This window comes from Anguilla rostrata, chromosome 8 (assembly GCF_018555375.3).
Source record: "Anguilla rostrata isolate EN2019 chromosome 8, ASM1855537v3, whole genome shotgun sequence".
Lineage (NCBI taxonomy): Eukaryota > Metazoa > Chordata > Actinopteri > Anguilliformes > Anguillidae > Anguilla > Anguilla rostrata.
In genome coordinates, this window is record NC_057940.1 from 32,861,590 (window position 1) to 32,883,887 (window position 22,298).

Here is a 22,298-nt window from a genome sequence, read left to right on the forward strand (position 1 = left end):
AATATACTGATATTGAGTTTACAATAGAAAGTATAGTACAAAATCATTTGAAAAAAAATCCTATCAAAAGTATTTCTGAATTCCATTGTAATAGGGATGTTATAATAACAGCAATACCGCACACACTGCAGTTGATTAATGTACTCGATTAAAGTAGATAATAAGACAATAATACTATTGTAAACAATTGACTCGATTCTTTCAGAATGTTTCATAAGGTATACATAGCGTAGTTGCATTGTGTACAGTGCATTTAAAAAAATGTGTGAAATCATTGTTTTGTTTTTATTTCCTTGTAAATTTTATTTATCTCGTGTTCACTGTCTTTTGAGTACTTCATGTTTCAACATGTTCAAGCGTAAGTAAATCTAATGCATTAAAACGACAGATCGCCGTATATTGCACTGGCTGCGGCAACCTCACAAAGGCATTTTAGCGATTCAGTATTTTTGCTGTACCATGGCAACGTTGTATTACAAAGGAGCACAAAGCAGGGGAGAAGTGAGAGCAGATTATGTAGCGCCTCGCACAGCTCGTGTCACTTCCGATAATTCGGAGTACCTGCTGGAAATAACGCTTTTCTCTCTTTTGACGTAAAGCTTTAGCAAGATTCCAAACCTGATTTCTATGAGCTTGTTAGCTGGTTACTTACAGTTTCAACATAGCAGCTAGAAAAAAGTTCATTTATATTTCAACACAAATAATTTCTAATTGTTGTTGTAGTTAGAATCAAGGTTTTTCATAAGGTTTTTTTAATGCTTTAAGTAGGAAAATACAATTATTATTTAAGTAAATACTTACTTCAATACTTTTACTTTTGAGCAATACTATAGTTGTTTGTGTATATTATAATAGAGAAAATGTCTATTGCAATAATTTGTAGTATCCACTGATGCTTTTTTAGTAGTTCTAAATACACACAGCCCCACCAAGCTACACACTGCAAAATTAATTTGAACCCTTCATTAATGAATGAATTAATTTATTAACCTTTGCGTGCTGCAGTCGTGTTTAAAAGCGCTGTTTTTGGCTCTGGCCGCCGCGGTGTGGGGGAATCCCAGCGCGTGGGGGCTGTAATTAAAGGAGGATTAGGAGGTTTCGCACGGGCCAGGAGAGCCCGCGGAGCGGTGGAGAGCGACGGCACGTGCCCCCCGTCCGCCGCGCGGGCGCCTGAAAGGGGTAATTGGCAGGGGCGGCCCCCGCCAGGGCCCGCTCGGGGCCCGCTCGGCACAATGGGGCCCGCTGCCTCTTTCACCGCCCGCCTTTGTCCCGCTCTTTCACACCCCAGGATTAGCAGGAGGGGGCGAAACCGAATCAGCGCCCCCGCGCTCTAATGGAGTACAGTGGGATGCCAGGCCAGAGGCGTGGGGGGGGGGGGTTATTGCCTTGGTCCTTGAATCCCCACCAAGATTTTTATCCTTCCTGCAGTAGCCTCTCTTCCTCCACAGAAGGAGTATATTTTTCCCTCTTTTCTCTGGGATTTTTTTTTTTTTTTTTCAAAGCTGGTGCTATGTTTGTCGGAACATAGTTATTTTATTTTTTTTTTTGTATTGTAATGTATGATTTGATGTAATTAATTTTATTACAGCGGTTGCTGCAATTAATTCAAAATGTGTTGATCACATTTTATTTGACTGATACTGATCATCCGTCTGCACAGGTAACATCTGAATGTGTTGCAGACCCATGTTGCGCAATAAATTAATGGCACAGAATTCTAGAATAATCTCCACTCCTCCCCAACAGTGTCTCCCTTGCTTTCCCCTTATATGCCTAATCAGGAACAGGATATTAGAATCTTTTCCTATTAGATGTCACCTGATATTTTATAATGATTCCCCAAAAATACAGTGTATTCCAAGCATAATTTTGGACTTAATAGTGAGGAATGTCAGTATATAGGTGCTGTTTCTTAGAGTCTTTTTTTACTTACAGGAGGCTGCGAGTTCTTACGGATGCTTTGTCTCTGGCCTCCTTCCCACACAGGCCTTCCCAGCAGCACCTGCATCAGAGCTGCAGAGAACAGAAGGAAAAAAAAATATGACTCATTTTATAAAAGAAAAAAGGAGACTTGGAGAATTTATTGCGTAATCTAAACCGTGGGTAAAAACTGGGGTCTTTGAGTTTGTTGGGTACCAGCGTAGCCGTTAGCATATTTTTGACACAGTTCGCAGGGTTTGTATGGAGTGGAACATACTGTACAGTTCACTGTGTGTCAATGTTTTTTAGGGTTTTTGGTTCCATTTTGTTTTTATTGGCTGTCACACTTGCTGAAGAGAAAAATAAATGCCGTTGATGATGAATTTCATGGCAGACGGCTCTATTAAAAGTCACTTTCATTCCTCTAACAAAGGCCTGGCTCCTCTAATCTGAAACATCTCCTCCTGTCCTTTCAGGACCATAATGAATATTTAAGACGGAATATTCTACACTTACTTCTGTTTTTCAATGACCCCTTCAGTCTGTCTGATTAGGGTCTGAATAAAGTGTCTGTGTGAATGCAGCCATGGCAGCTTTAATTAAATAGAAAGTATGAATATTCAGGGACCTGGTGTGTGCTTAACAGAGGACTGGGAGAGAGCACACAGCTGGCACAGTTTCACATACACACACACACACACATATATGTGCGCGCGCACATTCACCCACATATGCACACACATCTACATGCACTCACACAAACCACACACATGCACACACGTATAGACAAACACACTTACACGCACACCTACACACACACACACACACACACGCACATCTATTTGGCTTAAAGGCTACAATGATAAATTATGCACATTTTCTACCTTGATTTTACAATTGATTTTTTTGTAACTTCTTATTGATCACAAATGTGCTTTGTAGGAAAGGAGGAATTAACCACAGATAAATACAGATTAAAATGACCTGATGTACAAAGAAACTAAATAAATAATGTATAGGCACCACAAAGCAGTAAAATCAAACAAGATATCTAAGCAACAAATAGCAAAGGACATCTGTCAATACAGTTGATGTGTTTACACTGGCATAGTGTTAGTGAGATTGTGATTGGTTAGATTCCCTTTTATATGTGCTTCAAACATGTGTGCCTCAGAACCACCATTCAGGTTATTATTCATTTCAGCAAAAAAATTTAATCCAGGTCAAAAAATACCTAATGAATTTTACATTTTCTGATAGCATGAAGCTGAGTTTGAGTAAATGATTTTTTAAAAATCATTTGTTGGTTTCAAATCAGAATACCCATAATCACCTATTTTCAATTTTTTTGGGCTTTAAAAAGTCCATATCTGACATTGTTGACCCAACTGCAATATTTCTTTCATAATTAAATGTTATACCACATATAGTAAGATTCCCAGTTACTGGGCTAAGCTTTGCAAGCTCTGCAAATATGCTGTGCAAAATGTCTTGAAACCCAAATTGTCCATTAAATACAGACAGCGCGTAACCCACTAGAGCCTACCTTACCTAAGCCACACAATGCAAGGCTGTCAGATTCAATGTGCATCATCTGTCATCAAATGCACAGCAAAATAACACAGGTTTCCATGGAACTTCCGTGTCATTCAGAGTGGCTACCAAATGCATTACATTTCACCATCTTTGCACCATCGCTTATCTTGTCTGAGCTTTAAACTGTAAAGTAGGGGCAAAATGTTCACACTACAGAATGAAAGAGGAAAACAGATAATGCACTCTGGTCTCCAAATGGACGACAATGAAAGTAATTGTAAACCAAAAGATTTGGTACTTTCAGCTTATGATTCATATTGCACAGTAATAGGACCTGCATTTACCACGATAAGGGCGATTTGCAGCCAAGAAAATCTGCTATGCGCCGTCTGTCAGATGTTGCATTTCCAGTAAAAATGCAGGTTTTCACTAGTAGCTATGTTACTATATAATCACCACAATTCTCATAGTGTCAGAAATGACAAAAGTCATAAGCTCAAGATATGACATAATATCTGGCCTGTCCTCCATTTTGGATCGCCTATCGCCTAAAGGGACCTTATCTTTGGGCTGCCCTGTGTTCGCTGAGCATAGTGGGCAAAATGGCCTGTGGAAAAGCAGACCAGACTTTCTCATGGAAACCAATTTGTGCCCTAATGGGAGCCATAGCTGTGTCCCCGCAGCTCTGGGTCAGTGTAGGACAGAACCCTGCTGCTGTGGTGCCAGGGAGATGTCAAACTCCGACAGCTTAGCCAGTCTGCAGCCTGCTGGGCCGGCCAAGCCTGCAGTCGTGTGACAGGATGATCTTGTGAAGAGCGGCTGCGGTCTACTATCTCAGGAACCGTGGGGCGCTTTTTAATCTCACTCTGCTCTTTTCTCTGGACAAATCTGAACACATACAGTACAGGAAACTGTGGCTCAGAGTGAAATAAATGTCCCTTTTTTATGATGAGGGAAAACAGTCGCAGTCAGAAATGTAATAGATCAAACTGTGCGTACTAAAACAAACCAGCATTTGCATTTACTGCAGCATTAATTATGTTATGGACAAAAATGTTGATTGAATTCAGGCCGGTATTTTTTATATATGCGTATACACAGGGAGAAGGAAAACACACAGGAAAGCTTGCAACAAAGCCCCTGAGTTCATGTTATTATTCAGTCAGGTTTGTTTCCTGTGGTTCACTTCTCCTGCAGAAAAGCTACAGTAGTGCTGAATACAGTAGAACCGTCTCTGATGACAGAAAACCAAAGATGCTGCCACAGCTCTGGAAATCACTGAACGGGCTTCCAGGCTGAGCACCTGACGCACAGACATTTGTGAAACCCCTTTCAGAGAGACAGTGGAGCCCATTAATCTTACATTCCAAACACGCACTCGATAGATGTAAAAACAGCTGTGATTATTCCCACTGAGTGGAGTGTAGAGCTCCGTAGACCGCTAGACTTCTGTTGCCTGGCATCTTAATCTACCGCCATTGTTTATCGTTGACCTATTGACAGAAAAGATGACTGAGCAGAATCACTTCCTCTCATGACTACTTGACGTAATGAATAAACTCTTGCGGTTGAATCAGAGCCTATTTTCCCCTTTAACGCAGATGCAGAGGACTATGGGGTGTACTCAACCTGACACGCTTCTTAATGAAATGTAAAATGGCAACAATTATCTCGGGATTTCAGGAAAAATAAACAGAGATACCAAACTAGAATTTATTCGCATCAAAGCCCGTGCTTGATCACCGTTGATAAAAAATAAAACCTTCCTTAATTAGGGGGACAACGGAGACTACGTTTCACAGATTACGCTTCATAGATGATATTTTATAAAGATTTGTGATCAATTCTCCACATGATCCATAAAATATAGCACTCACCCTAATTTTATGGAGGAATTCACTTTTTAAATGTAATTAGTGAGAGGCTTCCATTTCAGTAAGAACATAAATCTACCCATTTAATACAGAAGAAGCCCGCGCTGTGGTTTCTATCACTCAACGTTATCATATTGTAGTCTTTACCTACACTAATAGCAATATATCACTCATAATTACTGCCATTACTGATTCATCATTGACCATACCTGTCCCACAACTCATCTCTTGCATTCACCTGTCTGTACCAGTGCACTCTTAGCCATACCAGCAGACAGCCAACACCTGGTTTCTGTTTGAATGAACTATTGAATAACAGGCTACCAGTGGTAGGAAACTGAGTTCAGGGAAATGGGATGATTGATTTGAAACAAAATTAATTATATAAAACAAGGGACTTTGAATTCACCAAAAGCTAAAAAAAAAAAAATTAAAAAAGATCCCTATAGTTTTGCTTACACTGTGTATAGTATAAATATTGGAAACAGGGTCTAGGTGAAAATAATTATCTACATTATCTACTCAACTAATCTCCTTCAATGGCTAGCATATTAAATAGTCTATCAAATTCATTGTTGCGCACTGGTGGTTGTAATTGAATTTGTTGACTCAAATGTTGAGTCTCGCTAAGTAACAAGCCTGCATTTTTTGTATCATACACACACACACACACACACATATACATATATATATATATATATAATTAATATATGAGTACTGTATTTGAGCATTGTAACTAGTTATAGTGTTTTATGCCTGGAATTTCTTCTTTTTTTTTAACTCAGCTATTTACAGTTATTTTTCACTTGTAGATTGTTAGCGATGTGGCATGATTGAATGTCAGCATTTGAACAGTATTTAATGTTGTAGCTTTGACTGTTAATTTTCGCTGTTTTCCATTACAAATTCCAACAGACATAAGCCATTCCCAACTGTTTACTGGTATTCACATTACGCATTACAATTTTCAAATTCCACTTGAAATTCTGCGGTCATTGTGAAAACTATCATGCTCCTGATTAATCACTGATTTTCATTTCTGATTGCTTGGGCTTAAACAAAGCACTGGCCAAAATACAATAATGGCACCATTATGCATTACTAAGAATATTTATTATAGTTTTGATTTAGCACAGAAATATAAAACACAGTCATGCACAGCCTAAATAAATAATGCCTCTCTTCCCCTATGCGTAATATGTAGTATATAAAGCTGACAGAACAGAGCAGATACATTCTAATAGGGTATAAAACTAACGCGGTCAGGTGAATTGTGTTCAGGGTAACTCCTGCCAGTGCAGGCTGAGGCTGAGGCTAGTGGATTCTGTGTGGCTGTGTCTGCCACCCCCAGATGCCCGTGTCTCACGCGGCAGTCGAGAAAGGGTTTGTGGGTAAATGATGAACGGGAACGAGGGAGAGGACGCGCCTTCCGTATTCATCTGCGAGCAGTCCGACAATCGGCCGCCCCCACCCCATGCAACGCACCCCTCCCACCTCAAGCCTCCACTCCTCCGCCTTTGGACCCTCGTCGATCCGTTAATGGGTACCTTTCTGCTTTTTTGTATTATCTACCCTTAGCATACCTGCTAGCCCCTGCCTGGCGTTAGACTGTAATCTGTCTGGCAGACGGAGGGAGGGAGAGAGGAGAGCTGGATTAAGCGGGGCTGTGATAATCTCCCGCTGGAGCAGCCCGCTCTCCGTCCTGCCCTTTCCCCGCTGCTGGCAGAGAGGCGTCTCTCCCCTCCGCAGGGGTTCGGCCGCACGCTCAGCGCCTCCCGCTCTCACGCCCACGAGCATCGCACAGTTAGCCACGCAGCTAACCTTGTTGAAAAGTCCTGTTTTTAGTAAATCAAATTAAGAAATTCTACATGTTAGGAGTAAATACCTATAAGTCTGTATATGTCACAATTATCTCTGTATTTATCAATATTCGCTCATTTACAGTATGTAATATTAAGCATGTATTTTTTTGTAGGACACGTTTAAGCACATTTTAAAAAATGAGATGAGACATTTACAAATTTGAATGCAGCATTAAAATATCCTGTGAAACATTATGTATTTCTGAAATTGTACGCATTGAGCTAGGTATTGGTTTTAAATAATTTTTTTTAAATGCTTTTGCTGCTAAATGTGTGACCCCCATCACCCCCCCCTCTCCCCCAACACTGATAAATCCCCAGCTCTGAAAGGCTGGTGTGAAATCAATTTGAAACCGGGCACCAGCTGAGAGGTTGTCATCGTGCAGAAACTTGTCTGAGAGTCTGAAGGCAGACCCACGGGTGCAATATGTGTCATATTCTTTGTTTGTTGCGTTCTCAAAGAATTCCCCACCTCATTTCCTTCACTACAGTGTGAGGAACCACCAAGTTGCTCTTGTTTTCCGCGTGGAAGAGGCACTGTTATGTAACACCATTGTGGCGTCTTCCAGAACAATGAGAAATGACTTCTTGCAATGATGGTTTCTGCTTATTGTAACCGATTGCTCCAAAGGGGCATCTTCAAAGTTACTTACACCAGAGGCTGGCAGACTGTGGCACATAATTTTCTGGGAAGCAGGCTCATCGTCTGAATGGAGCCTCCCTTTTGACGGTGGTCTCCAATTGATATTAATGTCGGAGGTAGCGGCGCACTAACATAAACAGATGAAGCAGATCTCTACCAGCGGGGCTGTTTCTTACACAGCCTGTTACGGTTTGGCTTTTAGGGATAATAGCGCAAGTTGTGACCCTGGAGTACCTATTAAAATGGCGATGCGGACAGAAAGCAAAGCCGCAGAGGTCTCCGCAGCTGAGAAAAGAAACTCAGACGCCCGTCGCCTCCTTTACTACAAAGCTTCACCCTGAGATTTAATGAAGATAATTTTTGTGCAGCTTAAACCTCTAAGTTGTAAGGATTCGGTATGGGTAACTGAGGTGTTTCCCTCACCACCAGGCCCTGAACCCCTGCAGCCCCCTCTCACCCCAGCCCTACTGAAAGTCACATTATTACTTACTGCAGGGGAGTAATCCCAGAAACCCCATTCCAGCGATCAGCAATATTTCAAAATACGTTTCCATCGCGTGTCTCGGATATGCATTTTTCAAACGGAGACAATGCAAGATGATTTATATTCAGCCCCTCCAAAGGCACACGAGCACAAAGAGGGGCAATAAAGCACGTTAGCACCGGGTGCGAGAAGAACGTTAATCTTTCTCCCGCTACGCACATTATTACCAGGCCCGGGATTTCATAATGGCATTTTGATTGGCTTATACAGTACATTACACAGTTTATTTGCTTAGCGGAGACACCCCTGAGAAGGATAACATACAATGTTTGCGTTTGTACATGATGTGGAACCTATTTCTACAGCTGGACATTTGAAAGGCCAAATGAGGTGAAGTACCCTGTCAAATTGGACACGTCCACCCCCCCCCCCCCCCCCACTTGCCCCCCTCCACAGTCCAGCGCTCGCAATATCACAATGCTAACGGTATTAGCAATGCTACCCATGTACTGGAATGCTGTCCAGTATTAAATTCAATGCGCAGTTTTGCACATATTCCAGTGTCTTGTGTGGCCTGTGATCTTTCAGGATGTCCCTCAAAGTCATAGCGTCCCAACCCCGCCCCAGTTTTGAATCTGGCCTCCCAGTGTACTCACATGGACAAATTCAAACTAAATAAAAAATAAAAACTTTTGACGGTAAAAATTCCTGTTTGCAAAAAGAAGCCATCCACAATATTATCTGTGCTCAGTTCCATTAAGCATAGAACACGCATGTTTGTGAAGTGCTCTTCTGTCACAGAGGCCCCTCCCTTTTCAGCATTTCACTGCCATTTTAAAATCATGGTAAATATAATTTGCATTGTATTGAGAGAATGGATGAATGCTCAAGCAATTATTTCATACCAAACCTCAGAAGCAACTGCTGAAATTTCTAAGCAAATCAATACTAAGAAGCCAATTCAACTGCTTAAATGATAAATCACCAACACAAGTCAGGTAATAGTACTTTTTGTCATCTTGCCCACAGCCCTTTATTGTTATAACAAAAATTAGTACAGGCCAAATTTATTATTGATTTTAATTCATTATGTTTGCAATTTCCAGCTTGATCAGTCCCCTTTACAAATTATGAAAACAAATTCATAACTAAGCAGATAGCAGAGGAATATCATTTAAGAGACTGAACTCATTTTTCAATTTGAATATAACTTTAACACAAAAATGTAATCATTCGAGGTCTGTAACCTCAAACTGGGAGGCATAACGTGCAGAGGATGGGCAGTGGTATTGGCAAATGCTGTATGTGGATATTTGAAATCCTAAAGAAGCCATTTATTTTTGCGCTCGACCCGATCGCTACACGCTACAGAAGCACCATCAGCGTCTGGCGCTGCTCGGTTTGAGGACGCACGCAAGAGCAGAGGGTTTATTTACAGCTGTCCTTTAGCCGCACACTCGCGCTGTCACTCAGGAGACAATGACAGCTAACGCACAGCTTTCTCACAACATCACAAAAAAAAAAAACAAAGGTGATAGCCGCTACAATTTAAGCTTGTCCCCTTAGGTCTAACCGCCATGTCAGACCGCCACGTTCATACAGCCCTCAGAATAAACGCCACAACGCTTCTCCCTGACGCTCGGGCCGCGGTGCTAAAGACGAAACGGGCTTTCAGCGCGGTCGCCATTTCTATCACCGGGTTGCCCGTCCTATTGTCATGAGACACCAGACAGGGAGTCAAATAGAAATAAATTACCACCGACTTGAAAGGGCCACACATCGAGGACCATTGTTTAGGAAATGGCAGACGCGGAAAACAGCGCGTTCTTTTTTTCACCGCCGAAGATTAATGAGACAGCCAGAGGAAATGTCCGGGCCTGGATAAGGCCCAGCCTTTGTGTCTGTGATCAGATCTCCGCTTGCCAGGAATGCACAGTAAGAGTTAGGGCTCTGGACAAAGGACCTGAGGAGACCTGAGGGTTCAAATGTATTTAATGCCTGTAAATGCAAGGTACAGCTATGTGTAATTGTGAAAGTCGTTTCAAGGAAAAATCCGGATGTAAAACCAGGCAAACATCTAAGCTATGTGTGTGTGTGTGTGTTACTAAATATAATATGAACTCTGGAAGCTTAAGAGAAAGCGTTGTGAGATGCTTTGGAAGAGGAGATCTGCTGAGCAGATACATATTGGGATGTAATGCTGATCAGCTGAACGATCCGCTCAGTCTGCTGTCCTCATCTCCCCTGGACTGTAAAACCGGGGGTGAGCCTGCTCCCCGCAGCCTGGGGCGCCTCATGCTCCCGTCTGGAGCCTTCCTCTATTTCAGCCCTGCCTCCCCCTGCTCCACCCTCCACCGCCCTCCCCCACCGCTCACCCGGACGCGACAAGGCGGCGAGGTCGCGCGGGGACACGGTTCGTGGCAGGAGGCAAGCGCCCCGCCCTGAGAGCGAGCTCACCTCCAGCCGTCCTCTGGCTGACGGCGCTTTTTAATGGCCCTCTCAGGTCTGCGGCAAAGGCACGTACTGTAGAAGCCAGCCTGATAAAGCTACGCTCGTGAGCGTGTAGGAGCCAGCCCGAGTTCCATAAAGCTCGCCCGCTATCTCATACGAGCGTAGGAGCCAGCCCGAGTTCCATAAAGCTCGCCCGCTTTCTCGTGAGCGTGTAGGAACCAGCCCAAGTTCTCTAAAGCTAGGCCGCTCTCTCGTACGGCGTAGAGCCAGCCCAAGTTCCATAAAGCTAGGCCGCTCTCTCAGAGGTAAACCAGCCGAGCTAAGCTACGCTAACGCGAGAAACCAGCCCAAGTTCCCTAAAGCTAGGCCGCTCTCTCGTACAAGCGTAGAAACCAGCCCAAGTTCCCTAAAGCTAGGCCGCTCTCTCGTACGAGCGTAGGAACACCCAGTTCTAAAGCTGGCCACTTCTCATACGAGCGTAGAAACCAGCCCAAGTTCCCTAAAGCTAGGCCGCTCTCTCGTACGAGCGTAGAAACCAGCCCAAGTTCTCTAAAGCTAGGCCGCTCTCTCGTACGAGCGTAGAAACCAGCCCAAGTTCTCTAAAGCTGGGCCACTCTCTCATACGAGCGTAGGAGCCAGGCTGAGTTCCCTAAAGCTGGGCCGCTCTCTCGTACGAGCGTAGGAACCAGCCCGAGTTCTCTAAAGCTGGGCCACTCTCTCATACGAGCGTAGGAACCAGCCCGAGTTCTCTAAAGCTGGGCTGCTCTCACATACGAGCGTAGGAGCCAGGCCGAGTTCTCTAAAGCTGGGCCGCACTCTCGTACGAGCGTAGGAGCCAGCCCGAGTTCCCTAAAGCTGGGCCGCTCTCTCATACGAGCGTAGGAGCCAGGCCGAGTTCTCTAAAGCTGGGCCGCTCTCTCGTACGAGCGTAGGAGCCAGGCCGAGTTCCCTAAAGCTGGGCCGCTCTCTCATACGAGCGTAGGAGCCAGCCCGAGTTCCATAAGGAGCAGCGCTCGTCATGCCACTCCAGCATCAAGTGCAGCGCTTAAACAGCCTGCTCGCCACAAAGAGCAGCCACAAGCTCTGACAAGCCTCCTCCTCAGCCTGAATTATCACTCAGGCTGTCACTGAGGAGATGTCAGGAGTGTCCAGGAGTCTCTCCAGAAAGAGGACAGCGCACCAGATATGTGCAATTTGTACAACAACAGATACAGAACCTTAAAGGTGCCACTAGGCGACACTCAGTGTGAAATTTAAAAGGACGGGTCATGGTTACACAGGTAGTCTCCTTTCCAATAATTTTTTTACATTACGGAATTGATAGTGTTAATGCCTACATTTAACATCAGATTCATTTATCTTGGATTATGTTGCTGCACTTTGCTTTTTAATGTTGCTTATCTCTGCTGATCAGCATCACAGAGAGAAAATATATTCATATCAGAAAGCATTAAAAAACATCCCATATAACATATCCCTTTTCAACACCATTAGCTTTTACAACCAAGGAGAATATGTCACTAAGGACTATTTGGGATAGAAATTTATGTATCCCCGCTGTAAACAACAATGTCAAAATAGGAAAATAAAGAACAACAAGGAAAATTCAAATAAATTTAATGACCACCGGTGGCATAATTACAAAAGTTATTTCAATAGTTTCTTAAAATAGCTCAAACTAAAATTCTAAGATAAGTTTTACTGATTGTTCCTTCTGAGACATATTTTTTAATTTCTTGTATCTTAAAATATAGGGCAAATGGTAAATATTTGTGGATTTATACCAAAGTTTTAACAGTTCAATTATTCTGTTTATACTCTGCATTAAGGCATGCATTGCTTACATTATTATGTAAACCGGGTTTTCAGAGAACACATGATTTTATGAGCAGGATTCCAGGTGGGATTAATGCCTTCTTTCACTCTAACCCTCATGTAAAAGCACATTACAATGACATTAAAAATGCATCTGAGCTAAAATGATGAACAAATTGGAAACAAAGGATTTCTTATCCCATTAAGCAAAACCATGCAAAAACATTTTTGCATTGTAAAATGCAAGTGAAACCGTCGCACTGGCATTCTGAACATTGACAAATTCAATCTTCCTTGGGAGCACTATCTGTGGCATTTAGCTATTTATGGGTTTGTATGGCACAACTAAACAACTCAGATTGCACATGCATAAGAAGACTGCATACCCTGCCTATGACACAGCATCAAAGCAGCATTGAGGAAAAACTATGTCCAGAAGTGGAGGAACTGTCAGCTCTCCTTTGGACAGAGTGCACCCCCCACATAATAGGGTTGCCGACCCCGCCCACACCTTCCTGTTTCCTGTCAGAAGGGACAGGTACAAGGAGGAGCAGTCAAGAATGGAGGCAGATTCTCTTCGCCACCTAGAGGGACTGCACGTGCCACTGTTATGTGCCAATTTCTGGTAGCACACTACCACAAATGCACACACAGACACAGAAGCACGCTCTCACACACACACACACACACACACACACACACACACCACACACACCACACACACACACACACACACACACACACACACACACACACACACACACACACACACACACACACACACACACAGTACCCCATTCACTCTCTCACATATTCAGTGCAACCCTACTTTCTTCCATACACACATACATATACACACTATTTCACACACAGACGCACACACACATGCCCGTACATACACTCACACGCACATGCGCGCACACACACACACACACACAGCCATGTACACACACATGCGCACACACCTTTCCATCTCCCACACATTCTCCCTTTCTCTCTTCTACCCACGGAAGCAGACACAAACATACACACAGAAACATACACACAGAAGGCATCTATAACACAGCGGAGAGACGCTCTAAAATTAGACAGCAAACGGGTACCGCAGCGACCTCTGACCCCCGGCAGCCATCGAATGGCGGAAGATATAGCTCACGTCTGTTTCTGGAGCCCCCCAGAGAGCCGCAGTTCCAGATACTTACCCCTGGCTGCATTATTAATAGATGTTAATGGCTCCATTATGTTGAATAGGGGCAGCTTTACTGCTTTGATATGGGGAATCATCGGAAGTCACGAGACAGAAAGCATGTCGCACTCCGCCGCCGACTGAAGAGCCCTCGCTCTCAATTTCCCAGCCCCCGCTCGCTTTTTATAGCCCAAACTGTTTCGACTGCAGGATCAATCACGAAGCCGTAAAACACCGCCGATAAAGTAAACCGTCTGACAAAGGCTTTCTGTGTCTCTCCACCCAGACTCCTCCTCCCTTTTCTCTCTCCATTCTCCTCCGATTTCTGGACATTTCTGGTATTTTTTTAAAACCATTTTTAGTAAAAGCACAAAGGCAATCGGAATAATTCCACGTATCACGTGAACTTCTCTCTCTAACCATAGTGTGTTGCTCGTAATAAGGGAGAAAAATCACCTCCGCAAATATATCAAGTCCAGTTTGGTCTTAAACATATCATAGGGATGACAGACAGCCATTTTTAACAAACACTAACTAGGGAGAGAACGCAAGATCATAAACAGTCAACAGAAAATAAAATATTTTTGATTCTGTACACACCCAGATACCATCTTCAATGCAATGTGTTAAGTTCATGTAGAGCTTTGTAGATATGGTTCCAGGGTGTTTTTTTGGTTAGAGAAGAACCCAGGCTGCCATATATGTGCTGCCCCTTTATGAAGACAGAGAGGAAGCCGAATTGGAAGAGAGCGCTTTCACACAAAATGGAGGTTAGGGCTGACAGCACACAAACTTCCCTCCTGCTGCAGACAGGGTTACCCACGGCAGCCGGGGTCCTGATGCAGATGTTTATTTGAGCCGCAGCCGACAGCGGGTCAGGTGCTAGCTGAGAAAGCATCATTAATTCCGGGAGAGCAGGAATCCGATCAATGGGAAGGTGCTTGGGTCTGCCTCTCCGTCTGTGTGCTGTCTTACACACACACACACGCATGCCCACACACACATACACACATACACGCACACGCACACACACGCACATACACATACACACACACGCGCACACGCACGCACATAAACACAAGCACAAATACTAACACATACACATACACACACGCACACGCATGCCCACACACACACATATACGCACACGCACACACACGCACATACACATACACACACGCACGCACATAAACACAAGCACAAATACTAACACATACACATACACACGCACACGCATGCCCACACACACACATACACATACACACACACAAATACATATACACAAAAGCATGCACACACACACACGTACACGCACACACACACACATAAACACAAGCACAGATACTAACACATACACACACACACAAACACGTGCACACACACATAAACACAAGCACAGAGCACAGATACAAACACACACACACACACATGCACGCACACACACACGCACATAAACACAAACACAAATACTAACACACACACACACAATTACACATACACATGCACACACAAACACAAGCACAGATACAAACACACATGCACACACAAGCACAGTGCATAGATACTAACACACGCACATACACACATGTACGAACGCACACACACACATACGCACACACAGAATGAACGAATAATGCACAAAGGCACTTGTCTGACATAGTCTTACAGTGCGATTCACATACAATTCAACCTAACAGGCGCACAATAAATTGTGCACAATAAATCCCCACCCTCCCCCCCACACAGACGTACACAGAAACCTGGATGCATGTACACACCACAGTATCATCAAAACACAAATTTTAAAAAGTAACATATGTACACACGCACGCATACAGATGAATACCAAAGAATGTGAACGTACCCAAATAAAACGCTATCATACAATATACTCCACGTACAGTTAAACTAAGAGGCCTAAAGGACATACTCATTCATGAGCGCGCGCGCACACACTTGCAAGCGCACACCTGCACACACGAAAACCGTATAATTTAACAAAAAATATTTTAAAACACACACACATCCGTACATTGGACAGAGACAGCTACTCAAGTACAGCGCTCCAGACACCAGATGCTGTTGGTAATAACCAAATTACAAAGTGCTTGGGCGCTATCGACGTACTATCTCCCCTAGTCACTAATTACAAACCAGATCTTATTGACGGCCCAGAATTGCATCCTATTCTGGGAGAACCTTCGTCTGTTCTATATGATTAACATGTAATTTATATGGGCGGCATGGACGCAGAAAGCCAGACCATGCATCACTGCGAATGTGATTCTGACACTCTCTTCATGGAAAGCCTTTGTCTCCGTTCTGCCTACACCCAGCAAAAGGCAAAGATTCCATTATCTACCGCATACAAGTTAACAGCTTGTGATCTAGTAAAATGCTCGCTTGCAGGAATGAATGATAAAAAAAAACAGCCTAAATGAATCTGGTGATGCCGCATTTTTTTTGCGCCCAAGCTTTATTCCAATGTGTATGATAAATTCCTCGTTAATTGAAATTGTAGAAAACAATTTGAAAACGGGCAGCTAATCTCGCTGAAGCATATCGCTCGGCATTGTTCCTGAGCCACATGCAGGAACCGAAAATTACCATCTGAATCGGAATTGTTCTTTTTCTTTCTTTTTGATGCTAAAAATTACAAATCCTATAGTTTCTAGTTAATTGCAGGCAATTTGCACAGTTGTTACAATTGTAAAATTGTCCATTTGGTTTGCACTGTTAGAATTTATTTGGTAACCATATATAGAATGTCTTTTGTTTTCTATAAAAATGTAACTAATTTTATTAATAGTGTCATTTTCTTCATTTACACCCTTTTGTGGATAAATTGTCATTTAAAAGGATGTATAATTATAACTGTGCCTGATTCTCATTCAAGAAAAAACAGTAGATGAACACGAGAACAGTAATTTAAAAAAGAAAAACATGTAAATTTACTCAAATTATGTCTGTTTAATTAAAGTAAAATGCATTATTTATTATAAGTAAAAACTCAGTTTATTTCTGTCCAGTTGCATATTTTTTGAGATCTTTGCATTGAAACAAGTTAATCTATTTCAGTTTACTGCATTTTAAATTCCAACAGCAAATCCCTGACAACAGTCAAATGACATAAATGCCATTCAGCTCAGTCTAACTGTCATTGTTACCAACTCTTCCATTGAGAACAAAAGGGGTTTATCTTTCCTAAACAAAACAGCTCTCACCCTTTCATTGTGTCCAGTTTCATATGATTTGTATTTATTATATGTATTATTATATGTTGCTCATTAAAAATTTAACTTGATCAGAGAAAATTTGATGTTTATTTCTGATATCTAGCATACGTTGAACGTATACAAGCCACACAGGTAATTGTAAACATGCACAATAAAGAACCTTTTAAAAGAAATTCATGTAATGGTATGCTTTACAATTTAGTCACTATTCATTTTCACATATTCTAAGCCTGTGTTCTATTCTACAGTTATTGTTTCTTTAATTTAGTAGAAGCAATATTTCAAACTTTTCTGAAATCTTTCGAAATATTTATCCTTAACTTCAACTTAAAAGTAAATGCAGGTTTTTAACATTTTCCCACATAGACAGTTTGGAGAGTTATTTCTGGTGATTTATGAACCACCCAACTGTTAGTTCAGAAAACTAACATGCAGCCATTTGAAAGTTATACTTAATGAAAAATGTTGATTCAATCTAGGCCTTTATTTTTGACATGTTAAAATGAATGCATAATCATAGTAGGAAATGCGCTTCTTTAACAATTAGGTGCTGCAAATTTACGCATTTGAACCGGTTGATAAAACATGAAAATGAAAAGAAAAATGCAAAATAACTTCCGTCTGAGATTTCATACTTTCTAATATCACTAGAAATATACAATTGATTTGTTCTTTTTTTAGACAGTATAAATATCAAACCCTTACACTGGCCAGCTATTTCAACATATCAATATTATTTGTATCCTCTAATGGGAATTTCTTTTTTTTTAAAGACTTGTGATAAACAGCTTAAGACATACAGTAATATAGCACATTCATATTGTATCAATGCCTAAATTTAATTTAACCAGGTTGCAATGCAACAGATTGCTAAAACGTATATGTATCCTATATGCTATGAAGATTATGAAACATCTTACATTACTGTGCATCTTACTGTGAATTGTCTGGTTTGTGGCAAATTTAAGCTGGCTGTAACACAACATGAATAGGTTCAATTGGATACAACTACAGCTGCTTCATACCTTGTATGGCTGGGTTTGGTACTGCAAAGTGCCACACCCTAGGCTTTTCAGCCATTTATAACATCGTGCATATTGTGTACAAACTGAGTAATGGATCGATGCTGAGATCCTGTGCCAAACTGGCATTTGCAGAATGACTCCATGGTGTGCGGAGAGACCAAAAGAATGCGACAGTAGAGAAATTTGGGCAAGGTCAGATCCCAATCTGCAGGGCCTGGCATCAAATATTCTGATTTCTAACAGCCCTCAAATATCAGCATCTCCAGGACATTTACAGTATCTCTGCTATCGCTGTCTGAAAGAGAATGTATTTCCAGTGATACTTATAATGTAAAGTGTGTGTGTGTGTGTGTGTGTGTGTGTGTGTGCGTGTTAAAGTGTAGCATTGGTATCTGGCTGATAATTTCAAGAATGATGGAAGAATTCAACGTGTGGTGTTGGAATGGACACAATATATATTTTCAAAAGATAACTGTAGTATCACAGTTATGCTAACGATAATAGCGCTGCTGTCCTAAGGTGTTTATGAAACACATTTTGCTGATGAATAAAAGCTAATTGGAGACAATGATGTATAGAAATTCAATGTTTTCTGAATTCTGTCAAACCAAATCTTAGCCTCACGTATAATGATTTTAATCACGTTGTCTTCATAAGCTCATTAGCAATGGTACAGAAATGCACCATTACGAAATGAAATATCTGATGACATTTTTAAAATAAACATCATTAGCTGCTTCATTTTTCAGCCGCGACTCGTGACAGCCCGGCGGAAGAGCCCTCGGCTCCAGCCTGGACCGCGCTTCCCCCGATGTCCCCCGCGAGTGTGAGCTTCCATTGTGCTCCCCCCGCCTAGCGCAAGGTGCCGAGCATTAGCGCAGCGGGATCGTCCGTAGCGCGTGAAGATCATTTTCTTTGTCAAGGTCCCTGCCTAGCAGACGCGGGCTCGGCGGGGAAGTTTGGAGCGTTCTGTCATACGGGAGGCGTTTCATCATTTAAAAAAAGAAAAGAAAAGAGAAAACATTCCGCGACCCCATGGGAAAAAAACACGGCCGTACGTGTTGATTATACAGGCATTCGTATAGTTCCTGCGCATATTAGCATGCTAGCGGGAAATTGCCCTGGGCTCTCGATTATAGCTTAAGCTCGGGCTTTCTTGATTGAATTGATCACTGTGTCAGGGTGCCCACGGAGCCAGAATCAGCCAGCTCAGTGAGCGGCGACAGAAGGGGAGGGGGAGGGCCCTTTGGAGCGCAGGCCCTCAGCCTGTCTGTCTGTCATCCCTAACAGGCACCTCCCAAGGAACAAGCCATTTAACTGCCACCCAGGCCAAAGCAAGAAATCAGCCTTTCACTGGAATATCGTCTCTCAGTATTCTGCTCCTAGACCCCTAAACTCAATACAGTGCAAACGAAGAAGGCCTCTTTTATGCAGCCTAGTTCATGAGTACTTCTGTTCAGTAATAATGTTCACTTTTGATTGAGCAGCATGTAGCGGATGAAGCATAACTCCTTATAGGCAGTGAGGAAGGGGAATTTACCACACCGTTACAGAACAATAGCTGAACAGCTCCGTGCTCCATGAAAATCATCCTCTTTGTCGAGAACTCTGACACACATTAAAGTACGTTGCTTTTCCTTGTGGTCACTCGATACGTGAAAATGATGCTGATGCTCACGCAGCACTGCTCTCTGGGATGCTGGGGAGGGTGGGCGAGTGGGTGGAGGGTGGGGGTTCAGGTAATGGGGGGGGGGGAGGTTGCCCACAATAGCCTTCCCATGTTTCCTGTGTGAATGCATGCCAGCCAATTGCTAATTGGACGGAGAGGTACGGGAGTAGGCTGCCTTGTCCGACGCTTCTGTGACTATGGTGTGTGTGTGTGTGTGTGTGTGCGCATGCATGTGTGTGTGTGTTTCCATATACGGCTGTAATTTCCAATATGCAGAGGCCTCCTACGGCTCCTCTTCCCCGACAGGAAAGGCGGGCCAGAACGCTGACAGCAAGCAGACGCCCAGCTCAGACAAGCTCAGACAGGCTGGCAAAGAGAGCAGCGCCCCCCACAGACTCTGCGCTGCGCTGCAGCTCCGCAAGGGGGCGGGAGCAGGGGCAGGGTGGGGGCACGGGCAGGGCGGGGTCGCAAAAGTCGGCAGCGACGATACAAGGTCCTGCTCCTACACGCAGGCACAAAAAAAGAGAGAACATCTTCCTGACCTCCATCTTTACGGCCGGGGCGGGCCTCCAGGAGTCACAGAGTCCTTTCAGCGCGTCTCCGCCTCGGCCAATAAGCACGCACGCGCAGAGCGCCTCGCTCCTACCAGACTTTATACATCTCTGACTGCGCGAGACACGTCGCTGGAGTATTCCTCTCAGAGCCCAGGTTTCCCAGTGCTGGAAATGAAAAATGACATAGCAAGTGACATTTTAAAAAAGGAAAGAAAGAAAAGAAAAAAAAAAAACTTTCTTGTGGTACCTTAGAGACTTAAGCGATCAGGAAATGACTCAGAGTAAGTCTCATGTTAAGGATAAATGAGATCAAAATGGGCATCACTGCTTCCATTGTAAAATGAATGAAGCACGTGCACTCTCACACACTCACACAGACACAGGAGCACACGTATAGCGTGCTCAAACACACACGCGCACACAAGCACACACACGCATTCCATCCGGCGTAAATCAGCTCTTTGTCTCTGGGGGTTGCATAATAATTTTGTGACAGAGGCTTGTCACAGCATTAGAAATTGATTATGCCCAGCAAGCGCTTCCCCTGTCTGCGAGCAGTCGACCCCCCGTTTATCCAATTTGTTCTAAATTCCTTTAGGGACGATTGTTTTTTATTATATCACCTCGAGTAGAGACGCACAGACGAACACGCAAACGGCCGCGCACTCACACACACACATACACACACGCACAGCGAAACTCGTTTCTGTTAAAAAAAGCATCCGACAGACTGCGATGCCCTGGGCGCTGGCAAGGCACCCAACTTTGTCAGGGAGGGCTGTGGTGGCAGGCTGCAGAGTGGCACCTTTGTCTGGCGACTCTGGGCGCGCGCGCGAGGGGGGGGGGGGAGGTGCAGGCGACGCGAGGCGTGGTACGCGGCGATTAACGGCGAGGCTACGCGTGCGGCGGCGGCGAGGGCGGCTGAGGCGGCTGTAGGCAGCGTCGCCCGCGCCGCGTGCGGAGTACGGAGCGGAGGGAACGCCGGCGGGGGTGGGGGTGGGGGGGGGCATGGCGAGCAGGTGGGACGGAGCGCGTGCGGACGCAGGCAGCCCTCGGACTCACCTCGCTGCGCGGACGGCGGCGTCGGCGGCCCGGCGGCATGGCGACAGCGTGCGCTCAGCGGCTTCCGGGCGCTGACACCTGAAGTCTCTCTCTCCCTCTCTCGCTCTCTCACTCTCTCCCTCTCTCTGCCTCGCACGCGTTCCTCTGCTGGAGAATCGGATCAGCTGCTACACCCTGGCACGGAGAACAGAGGGGGACACATGGGGAGGGGTGCTTTGTAGGCTACCGGCTCGTACCACTCAGGGTGGCGAGAGCAGGGGGAGCGGGAAGCAGGGACAGCCTTTCCCATCTCTGACGATCCCTTCTCCAGTACCCTCTGTCTGCTGCAATTTGGTCTCTCCCTGCTGCCACCCACTGATTGGAGGATGTGCTTTACCCTCTCATTAAAATGCAAGGAAACACAGAGTGAGTGAGAGAACACTGGGATGTCCTCAAAAGCCTCAAAAATGTATTTTTGGTTATTCATTTATTATTATTATTATTATTATTATTATTAATAAATGGTGAGGATGCTCCATTGTTTCAGTGATGTTATTTGACAATGTAATGCCGATTTGAATGTGCCTGTAAGAATAAATACAGTATCGGAGCAGACATTAGAATGTAACTTCAATGCGGAATGAGTGTTTATATTAAAGTCAGACAGCACAATAATAGAACAAAATTGGAGGAAGAAAAATAGTAATAATCAAAGAAAACCATGGGCCTTCATCTGCAGCATTTTCCTGATAATAATATCACTGTTATTATTATTTTAGTATATATTTTTTATTGTTACTATTATTACTGTCATTATTATGTAGTAATTGTATTAGTCGTATCACTAGTAACAGTGCGACATTGACGTAAAATGAACGGTGCTTTGCTTGTTCTGTGGCATGTTTAAGCAGCTTGGCCTCATGCAGCAAACACAAGCCTCTCCCAGCGGCAGCAGTGCCAGACGCCAGTCAAACAGCGTGATGGGGAAAAGTCCGCACGTCA

The 22,298-nt window shown here is 43.7% G+C and overlaps 1 long non-coding RNA gene across 1 annotated transcript in view; it reads right to left on the minus strand.

Annotated features, from left to right (window-relative positions):
- The window catches only part of LOC135261456 (uncharacterized), a 91,931-nt gene that overhangs the window by 4,194 nt on the left and 65,439 nt on the right, over positions 1–22,298 (minus strand). Inside the window, exon 3 of the long non-coding RNA XR_010331942.1 lies at positions 1,934–2,013. This is a non-coding gene — a long non-coding RNA (uncharacterized LOC135261456). The remainder of the gene's footprint in view (positions 1–1,933; positions 2,014–22,298) is intronic.